Genomic DNA, 10,449 nt, shown 5'->3' with positions numbered 1-10,449 from the left:
TTCATTGTTTTATTGGAATGGAATTCTGTTATGTACAAAAATATGATTGTCTATAGGATTGGAGAAAACAATCCTACAAAAATTGTACAGAAAACAATACAGAATTCTCTGTATTAAAATAGCAATGGGAAAGAAGTTCTTGGAACAAGAGAGGGGAAGGAGGGCAGGCTGGAAGGGAAGATCCCTTCCTCTGGGTAGCTGGAAAATTTTGGGGATCAGAGAGATCTTTGGGGAATATAGGTGGATTTTCTTTGGGTCATTGTTTCCCCAACTTTGTTATAAGTTACCTTGTATCAGCCATAGTCCAGCATGAAATCGATGATGTGCTCAAATTGGGTAAGTTGAGGAGAATTTAATAAAAGGACTGTTTACAAAGGTGTTAGTAGGAAGTGGGAAGACCACAAGGGATAGTGCAGTTCCAGGGGGCCAGGGTCATGGCAGCTGCTACTGGCCTAGGTCTGAAGAGGCAAAGGGAAAAAGCACCAGACTCCTGGGACAGAGAGGGCCTGCCAGGCCTTCAGAAAAGGGTCATGGTCACCTCACCTGCAGCAATCCTGCAGGGAGGGAACAGAGGAAATAGACTCTCTGACCTCACTCTTCCCTCTGCCTCATCCCCTGCTAGTGCTCCCCATCGAATGACTCCAACCAGAAGCCAGAAGGCAAGAGGCATGTTGATGTGAGCCAGGGCATAGAGCAGGACACAGAAGGGTGGAGAATGGGGAGGTGGGGCTGAGGAACAGAGATCTTCTCCAAGAAGATGTGAGGCACACATCTTCTCCACTCTCTCCACAGCATGGTACTCCCTGGTTCTTCCATACTGAATTGTTTTCTTTGACTCTTAAAAAAGTCATTTAAGTCATTTTTAAGTGTCCAATTCAGTAGTCTTAAGTACATCCATACTGCTGTGCAACCATTACCACTTTCCATCTCTAGAACTTTTTCAGCTTCTCTAATTGAAACTCTGTCCCCATTAAACAATGGTCCCATCGCCTCTCCCTGCAGCCCCTGGTACTCTACTTTCTGTCTCTGATTCTAGAACACCTCATACAATCATATAATATTTTTCCTTTTGAATCTAGCTTATTTCACTTCGCATAATGTCTTTAAGGTTCACTCTGGTTATAGCAAGTATCAAAATTTCCTTCCTTTTCAAGGGTGAATAATATTCCACTGTGTATGTATATATATATATATTTTTTTTTTTTCCCGTGCTTTGTTCATTGATTTATCCATCCATGGACACTTGGGTTGCTCCACATTTTGGCTGTTGTGAATAATGCTGCTATGAACATAGGCATACATATATCTATTCAAGACTTAAAAAAAAAAAACTAAATAAATGTGCTTTGAAAGAAACTGCTGACTTGCTGACTCATGCTCCACAGTAAAGGCAGGAAAATGATGTAGGCTACTGGCTGCAACTGCTCCACCTGAGCCAGGTCAACCAGCTCACCAGAATAGAGAACTTGGGCCTTTGTCTAGGTTGCAGAAATGCCACAAAAGGACAGGTGACACATTGGCTTTATGTAGGTAGGGATGTGTGGGGCTCTAAAAAAGGGAGAGGTAACAAAGAACTCTGCTTGACGGCAAGACAAAAGCATGGGTCTCCCTTCCACACCTACATTGCTCACAACTCCTTTGAAGATCTTTTCATGAACAGAAACTATTACAGAAGCAACTCACTTCAGTAGTCAGCCTGTGTCCTTAAGTGGCACTACAAACATGGTTTCCAGACCCTTCTCCTCTCTGGTCACTCTACCTTGAATATGTTCAGTTTGTGCCATAATCCCAGGACTGGGCTCGATATTTGAGGCCTTCCTCTCACAGAATATACCAGGAGTGTGTCCTCACATGTTCCTTGTTACAATCTTCCAGCAATTCAACCCAAGAGTCACTTCAGGGTAACTGTAGAGTCTTTATTTTTATAGAGTCTATATTCTTATTGCTCCAGCTTGCTTTCTTTCTTATGGAGTTGATTTTTGAACCTGAATGAACTTTTCATATATGAACTTTTCATATAACCCAATTCCACTACATATTATTGTTGTAGTCTCTCCAACCTGTCAAGAATTTCTTATATCCTGATTTTATCCTTAAGAATATTTAGTTCTAAAAAAAAAAAAGAATATTTAGTTCTCCCTCCAAGCTTTATGCAATTTTTATGTATTTACTTTACATATATAAATATATCTGCACATTTATATATGACATTTTTATAGACTCCTTTTTTTTTAATTTATTTTTTATTGGTGTTCAATTTACTAACATACAGAATAACCCCCAGTGCCCGTCACCCATTCACTCCCACCCCCTGCCCTCCTCCCCTTCCACCACCCCTAGTTCGTTTCCCAGAGTTAGCAGTCTTTACGTTCTGTCTCCCTTTCTGATATTTCCCACACATTTCTTCCCCCTTCCCTTATATTCCCTTTCACTATTATTTATATTCCCCAAATGAATGAGAACATATAATGTTTGTCCTTCTCCGACTGGCTTACTTCACTCAGCATAATACCCTCCAGTTCCATCCACGTTGAAGCAAATGGTGGGTATTTGTCATTTCTAATAGCTGAGTAATATTCCATTGTATACATAAACCACATCTTCTTTATCCATTCATCTTTCGATGGACACCGAGGCTCCTTCCACAGTTTGGCTATCGTGGCCATTGCTGCTATAAACATCGGGGTGCAGGTGTCCCGGCGTTTCATTGCATTTGTATCTTTGGGGTAAATCCCCAACAGTGCAATTGCTGGGTCGTACGGCAGGTATATTTTTAACTGATTGAGGAACCTCCACACAGTTTTCCAGAGTGGCTGCACCAGTTCACATTCCCACCAACAGTGTATGAGGGTTCCCTTTTCTCCGCATCCTCTCCAACATTGGTTGTTTCCTGCCTTGTTAATTTTCCCCATTCTCACTGGTGTGAGGTGGTATCTCATTGTGGTTTTGATTTGTATTTCCCTGATGGCAAGTGATGCAGAGCATTTTCTCATGTGCATGTTGGCCATGTCTATGTCTTCCTCTGTGAGATTTCTGTTCATGTCTTTTGCCCATTTCATGATTGGATTGTTTGTTTCTTTGGTGTTGAGTTTAATAAGTTCTTTATAGATCTTGGAAACTAGCCCTTTATCTGATATGTCATTTGCAAATATCTTCTCCCATTCTGTAGGTTGTCTTTGAGTTTTGTTGACTGTATCCTTTGCTGTGCAAAAGCTTCTTATCTTGATGAAGTCCCAATAGTTCATTTTTGCTTTTGTTTCTTTTGCCTTCGTGGATGTATCTTGCAAGAAGTTACTATGGCCGAGTTCAAAAAGGGTGTTGCCTGTGTTCTTCTCTAGGATTTTGATGGAATCTTGTCTCACATTTAGATCTTTCATCCATTTTGAGTTTATCTTTGTGTATGGTGCAAGAGAGTGGTCTAGTTTCATTCTTCTGCATGTGGATGTCCAATTTTCCCAGCACCATTTATTGAAGAGACTGTCTTTCTTCCAATGGATAGTCTTTCCTCCTTTATCGAATATTAGTTGCCCATAAAGTTCAGGGTGCCCTTCTGTATTCTCTATTCTGTTCCACTGATCTATGTGTCTGTTTTTGTGCCAGTACCACACTGTCTTGATGACCACAGCTTTGTAGTACAACCTGAAATCTGGCATTGTGATGCCCCCAGATATGGTTTTCTTTTTTAAAATTCCCCTGGCTATTCGGGGTCTTTTCTGATTCCACACAAATCTTAAAATAATTTGTTCTAACTCTCTGAAGAAAGTCCATGGTATTTTGATAGGGATTGCATTAAACGTGTATATTGCCCTGGGTAACATTGACATTTTCACAATATTAATTCTGCCAATCCATGAGCATGGAATATTTTTCCATCTCTTTGTGTCTTCCTCAATTTCTTTCAGAAGTGTTCTATAGTTTTCAGGGTATAGATCCTTTACATCTTTGGTTAGGTTTATTCCTAGGTATCTTATGCTTTTGGGTGCAATTGTAAATGGGATTGACTCCTTAATTATATCTATAGCCAAGAACTTGAAAGGAGAAGCCAAGAACTTGAAAGGGTAAAGCCCTACTTCTAGAAGTTTCCTTAAGACTAATCAATACCCTGGGTCTGAGCCTTCATACATATTTCTAAGTCATGTTTATCTTGAGTACTTACATATTATGAGAAAAGTTTCAGTACTTTATATCTACAATGATCCCCTGATTTGAAGGAAAGAGAGAAAAGAGAAAAAATATGATTAACTGAATTTTAGCATGACTTAATTTCCTGGGGCCCATGTAGGCTCTCCTACTAATTCCTACTTCATTTCCTAAATATATACAAGCAATGTTTTTAGTGATTTGCTCCTGGACTTTGCTGGTGACATGCCAAACTTTCTAGGAAGCTGTGCTTTCCCTCTTTTTGGTTACTGGAGCAAATGTAAACCTACCCACCATCTTCTAACTTCTTTTCTTTGGGATTATTCAGTGGTTACTGAACAAAGAGCTCAGTTACCCTACAAAGTCTTTCTAAAGCAAGATTGTGATTCAGGATCTGGGTCCTGGGATTCATTTAAAGCTTCTGGGTGATCTCTTTTCAATTTTGGTCTTCAGATTAATTTCCAAAAAAAAACACCTCCTCTACATTATTAAATATATTTTTTTAAACTACAGAATCAATAGATGTTCATTTTAACAAGTCAAACTGTAAGTATATAGCTACCGTGGCCCTGTGGTAATCAATGTTAATAGCCATATATACGTTCTTCTACACATTTCTCCATGTAAATACAAATATATACAAAGCTTTTCTTAAACAAAAATTAAATCATAGCTCACCTATCATAGGCTCTGTAGTTTTTCTTTATCATTTAACAACATATCATGACTTCACTCCAATTAGACATAGGTCTAATTTACTCACTTGATGTGTGATAATCCACACTATGGATCTGCTAAAACTCAGTCAACCGTTTTCTTTGTGATGGATATTGAGGTTGTTTCAACTACAAATGATGCCACAAGAGATATTTTTGTACATCTCTCATGTACTGGTACCTCCATTTCTATATGGTAGATTCCTATGTGAGAATTGCTAGGTCAGCAGATATATCAAGAGATAGTAATGACGGGTTACTTTCCAAAAATATTATACCAATTCACATGATCTCTGACAATGGTTCAAAGAAAATGTTCTCTTGAAATTACTTATCCAAGTATTTGTCTTCCTAAGATAAATTACTCAAATCCTCAGATTTCTTCTCTGGAGTTTCCATGGGGTATTCAACTGGTTCCAAGTTGGCTGACCCATACCCATCTGTGAAACTGGAATGACACTTTCCTTCAGAAGTATAGGGGCCTGAGATTTAATTACTTTTTAAAAAGGGCATTCATTCAGACACCATCGTCTCTGAGCAGTGAAACCCACTGGGAGGGGAGATCTATAAAGAACTTTTAAAAAATAAAGGCTTACTTTTTTATGATTATAAAATTCAACTCATTTAAAAAATTTCACCCAATGCAGAAAGTTAAGAAAGAGAAAGTGAAAAACGAAAACTTCCTGAGCATTTAGTATCTGCCAGGTAGTGGTCTAATTTCTTTATATAAATTATCTCATTGATCCTCCCAGCAAATCCATGTATTACCTCATTTTACATATGAGAACACAGAGGGAGAGGGGAATTTAGCAAGTTGCCCATGGTCATGCAGCTAGCAGCGGGTGAAATCAGGATTCACACCAAGGCGTGTTCCTCCTAAACCTGGGCTCTAACTATCGAGTGAAACACGTTAGCCTGCTCAAATTGGTTTCTAGCACATGCAACCAACTGTCTTACTGAAATAGAAACTTCCTCAGTCTGGCCCCACTCTGCCTAACTAGAATTACCCGCCATGTCCCCAGTGTGCTGAAGCCAGTATCCCCCTAAAACATACTGTAGACGATGTCACCTCCTTGCCTTTGTACCTGCTGACCCAACCAACCCCTTCAGAATTTTCCAGGCATTAAAGGTCCACTTCCAGTTCTATCTCTTCTAGTAAGGCTGGCCATCAATATGTCTTTTCAGTCAGTATCTATGCTGCTTTGTGATCGTGGTCAATATTTTCCTGCATGTATGCCAGGTTTATAAAGAGATTATAAGGTCCTTAAAGGCAAGGGCTATGTTTCTCCTTCTCTGGGCCCTCTACATTGTAAGCATGCAATAAAAAGACGATAAATGTCTGCAATAAATGACATGCAAATAAATGACATGCAATAAATGACAATAATAAAATGCATTAAAGACAGCATTCTAATGATGTTGACAAAAGCAAAGGGAGATTAGGCTTAACTGATCTAAGAGGCTTAATTCCAACAAGGGGTTGGTGTCTTTTCATCAGTGTCAGAATGGCCTTCATTTATTCACCTTGTTTTAAAATTTTAATCGCCAGTGTTACATTTTAAGCTTTAAAAAGCACTACAGGGGGCACCTGGGTGGTTCAGACAGTTAATATATTCAGTTTGTGCCATAATGCCTTTGGCTCGGGTGGTAATCCCAGGTCATGAGATGGAGCCATTGGTCGGGCTCCCTGCTCGGGAGTGGGGTGGGGTGGCATGGGGTGGGGCGTGGGATGTGCTTCTCCCTCTCCCTCTCTCCCTGCCTGTGCTCTCTCTGTTAAATAAACAAAATATTTTTTAAAACATAAAAATTAAAATCTCTACAGGAGTGGGGTGCCTGGCAGGCTCAGTTGGTAGAACATGTGACTCTTGACCTTGAGGTTGTAAGTTCAAGCCCCACGTTGGGTGTAGCGATTACTAAAAACGAAAAAAAAATTTTTTTTAATCTCTATAGAAGGAAGCTCTGAGTGTATGAAAGGAATTGTACTGAAACATAAATCTTCTCGAATTGCTGAAATCTTACCCAGTCCTGGTTCTCCCTATTCAGTGGTCCTGAGTGACCTCAGAGAGACAGACCCTTCTGTCCCCAGCCTTGAACATACCTCTGACCTCACTTCTGGGCACTCTCAGGCTCTGGGGCAACCATTACAGCCCTACCTTTAGCCCAGAGAGGTTGGTTTCTTCCCCTCAGAGGGGAGCCTGGAGGTGATGTGACCATCCCTGTGCCTGAGTTCCTCCATTCCCCAGGCCCTAAAATTCTCCCTATTCCCAGTATTCACCTTCTCATTTACGAAAATACAACTGTTTGCTTTATGGGACCATTCAGTGTTCTGACAACAGCTCAAACTGAACCCATTCAAAATCAGCTCAACATCTCCCCCAAAGTTGTTCCTTCTGTCCTCAACAGTAATAGCCACAACACCATCATCCAACATCCAGGCTTGAACTTGAGTCATCTTTGGCTTAGAACACTATAATGCTTTAAAAAAACCCACACACACACAAACAGAATCATTATCCTCCTTCCTTCCTCCCAAAACCTTATTCACACTTAGACACTATGTCTCTCAATTTCTTCAAAATGTGTCTGATATTTGTCCCTTCCTCTCTGTTCTCTCAGACATGTGGTAAGACCCTGGATTAGTCAACAAGCCACAGAGGGTCAGAGGAGGAAACCAGAGCCCAGAAAGATGGAGGGAATTGCCTGAAGTACAACAGCCACTAGAGATAAAGCACAACCCGTTTGCATCACACTTCCAAACCGCTTAGTAACTTTTTGGAGATTAACAAGGGACAGTGTTTACCTGGAAGTAAATGCCTGCTGCTACTTGAAGTTCTGGGTCTTTCCCATCTATCCAGGCCTATGCCAGTATTAAACAGATTCTTATTTTGGACAGAACCAGAAGGTGGAGAGGTAGAAAGAGATCTAGGTAAATATCCAGGGAAGGAGAGCCCACTGTGTGAACCCTTCTCTTCACGGCACTGGGGTCAGACTGAATCAAGTGGAAAATGTCCCTTCTCTTTTGCAGTTACCAGCCCTCACAACTGTACAACTTCCGGTGTTCATTTGGCCCTCCTGGTTTGGACTTGAAACTCGGTCCACCCCAAACTCAAGATCACTCCTTTTCACTCTCAGGCCAGGTTTCATTTCCAGAGCTGCCCTCTGTTGTATTTCTTCTCTGGAGAGTACAAGGAAATGGGCAAAACTGGAGACAAGTGATCATAAAACCAGAATGTTCTTCCATTCATTCATTCATTCATTCATTCACTTATTTGGCAAAACTTTATTATAAGCCTACTATGTGCCAGGCGTGGTTTTAAGTTTCATTCAACTCCTACAACAACATATGAGAGAGGTTTTTTTTTTTTTTATTGTCATTTTACATATGGGCAAGCTGGGATGCAGAGCTGTTACGTAACCAGGCAATGAAAGTGGCAGCACTGAAATTCGTACTGGGATGGTCTAGATCCAGAACTTTGTTTTCTTAACCCTACACTATGTTGATAGGACATCCTAACTCAATGTCTGCTTATGTCATCCCCGTCTCCTTCTTGTTTTCTAAACATGATTTACTGGCAACAGCAAGGTGTCTGGCCATGTTGCATTAAAGTGGGTTTAACCGGGTCAGATAAAGTAACATAGCATGGATAGGAGGGTTTACAAAACATGTGTTTATATTTCTGATGAAGAAATGACGGGTGTTAACATAACTTGAGAACTAATGAAGGTGGAAAAGGAGAAGAGAAATAGAAGTATGTGGTAAATAGCGAGGAATAAGGTTACAGGAAGCAAAATTCAGGGAAAAGAGAAGAAACCACATTGGAAAAATTAGGAGTGACCAACGTTCTCTCCTCACACATTTCAGGGAGGAGCAGGCAAGCAGTCTGAGCTGTCCACAGGCAGGAGATGGGAGGACAGCAGGCCTGAGCTCCTCTGCTGGGCCTGGAGAAACCAAACAGAAGGGCCCTCCTTCCTCAGTCACACATGAGTCAAAGACAAAGTGTCCTAGCTTGAATAGGGGGCAGAAACAAAAGAACACTGGAAAGCGGAACTAGAAGTTTCTAAAATCCTAATCTGACCCACATTGAAATGTTTAGCAGCTGAGTTTAACAAAGATCTAATAATTACCAACTAAATGCCAGGCACATGGCACTGTGTAAGGTGCTGGGACCACGGCAATAAGTAAGAATCTACCCAGCCCTCAGGCGCCTGGAAAGGAAGTCTGGAGGGCGATGAGAGCTGAGGGAGCTGGTCCCAAAGGACTAAACATGATTTACTGGCAACAGCACGTTGCCCATTTCCTTGAATCCTAGAGGGGACAGATTAATGCTGGCAGAGGTGGGGTAGATGGCAGGGAGAGCGTGGGAGGAGAGGGGACATTTGTACTAGCCTTGAGGAATGAATAGGATTCAGAGCAGAGGGTGGCTGGGAAGAGGGCAACTCCGGGCCATTGAGCAACTGTCAGTTGGCAGTTGCCAGTTGGCAATCATGTGCTGTGCAGGAGAGGACTCTTGGTAGGGATCACGTCAGAGGAGTGAACCAAAACTGAAATAGTCTCATGATCTCCAGGGAAATTTCTGAGTGGGAGACATGTGTCAGTGTATGAATTCCATAACAAATAGAAGTGAAACCACTGAGAGCATTGTTCACATTTTTCAGTCAAGATTTGTGGGGAAGTCTATAGGAAACCAAGGTGTCAAGAATATATGGGAAAGGAGATGCAGAACCTCGAAGATGGATTTTGACTCTTCTCCCAAGCAATTCTCCCCAGCCCATTTCTCGGGTATCTGCCTCTCTGTTGCCATCACCATCATATGTTCTGGCCCTTGGTACCTCACAACCCCAGTGATCATCTCAATGGCCAACACTCTTCTCCTGGCTTTGTATTCTCAAGTCTCTCAGGACATGAACATTTATTAAACAGCTATACTCGCCAGGTTCCGTGTACACACTCAATACCATCTCCCTCAGCACTGCTCTGGGTGCACCATTTTCCTGCTCACTTCCCATTGCCTTTTGATTAGAGCTCAGACTCCACAAGTAGTGACTAAGAGCTTGGGTTCTCTTCCCTAGCTGTGCTTTTCATGTACCTTCCAGCCTTGCATCTTTGACTCACACATTTCCTTCCCCTGGATTGTTTCTGCCTTGCCTAACCCTTGTCTTTGAAGGGACAGCTCAAAGTCAGAAATAGGAAGTTATATCTTCTGCTGAACTTCTGTAGGTCATACAGTGGTTTCAAACACTCGCGTAATGTTTTCCACAAGTGGATTGACATAGTGCTTATTTGTATATACGTCAAGGATCCAGCTACACCTTAAACTATTTATGGGCCACAAGAAGCCTATTTATACAGGGACTGAGGAGTCTTCTGGGAAAAGATTAATCCTCAGTGGAGTCAGGCCTTGGTGGGGAAGGGACAGGTACCTATGATTCATGTTTTTCCTTTGCTAGAGCTCAAGTTCCTTCAGGAAAGATATCATGAATGATTCACCTTTTGAAGTATGTGGTGTCCTGCATAGAGTTTGACAGCAAGTGGATATTTAATAAGCATTTATGAGATAAAATAATATTTACTATTTTCTCCTTAGGGAAAATC

This window comes from Canis aureus, chromosome 35 (genome assembly GCF_053574225.1).
Source record: "Canis aureus isolate CA01 chromosome 35, VMU_Caureus_v.1.0, whole genome shotgun sequence".
Taxonomy (NCBI): Eukaryota; Metazoa; Chordata; class Mammalia; order Carnivora; family Canidae; genus Canis; species Canis aureus.
The sequence above is the reverse complement of the archived record's forward strand: the minus strand, read 5'-3'. Positions refer to the sequence as shown.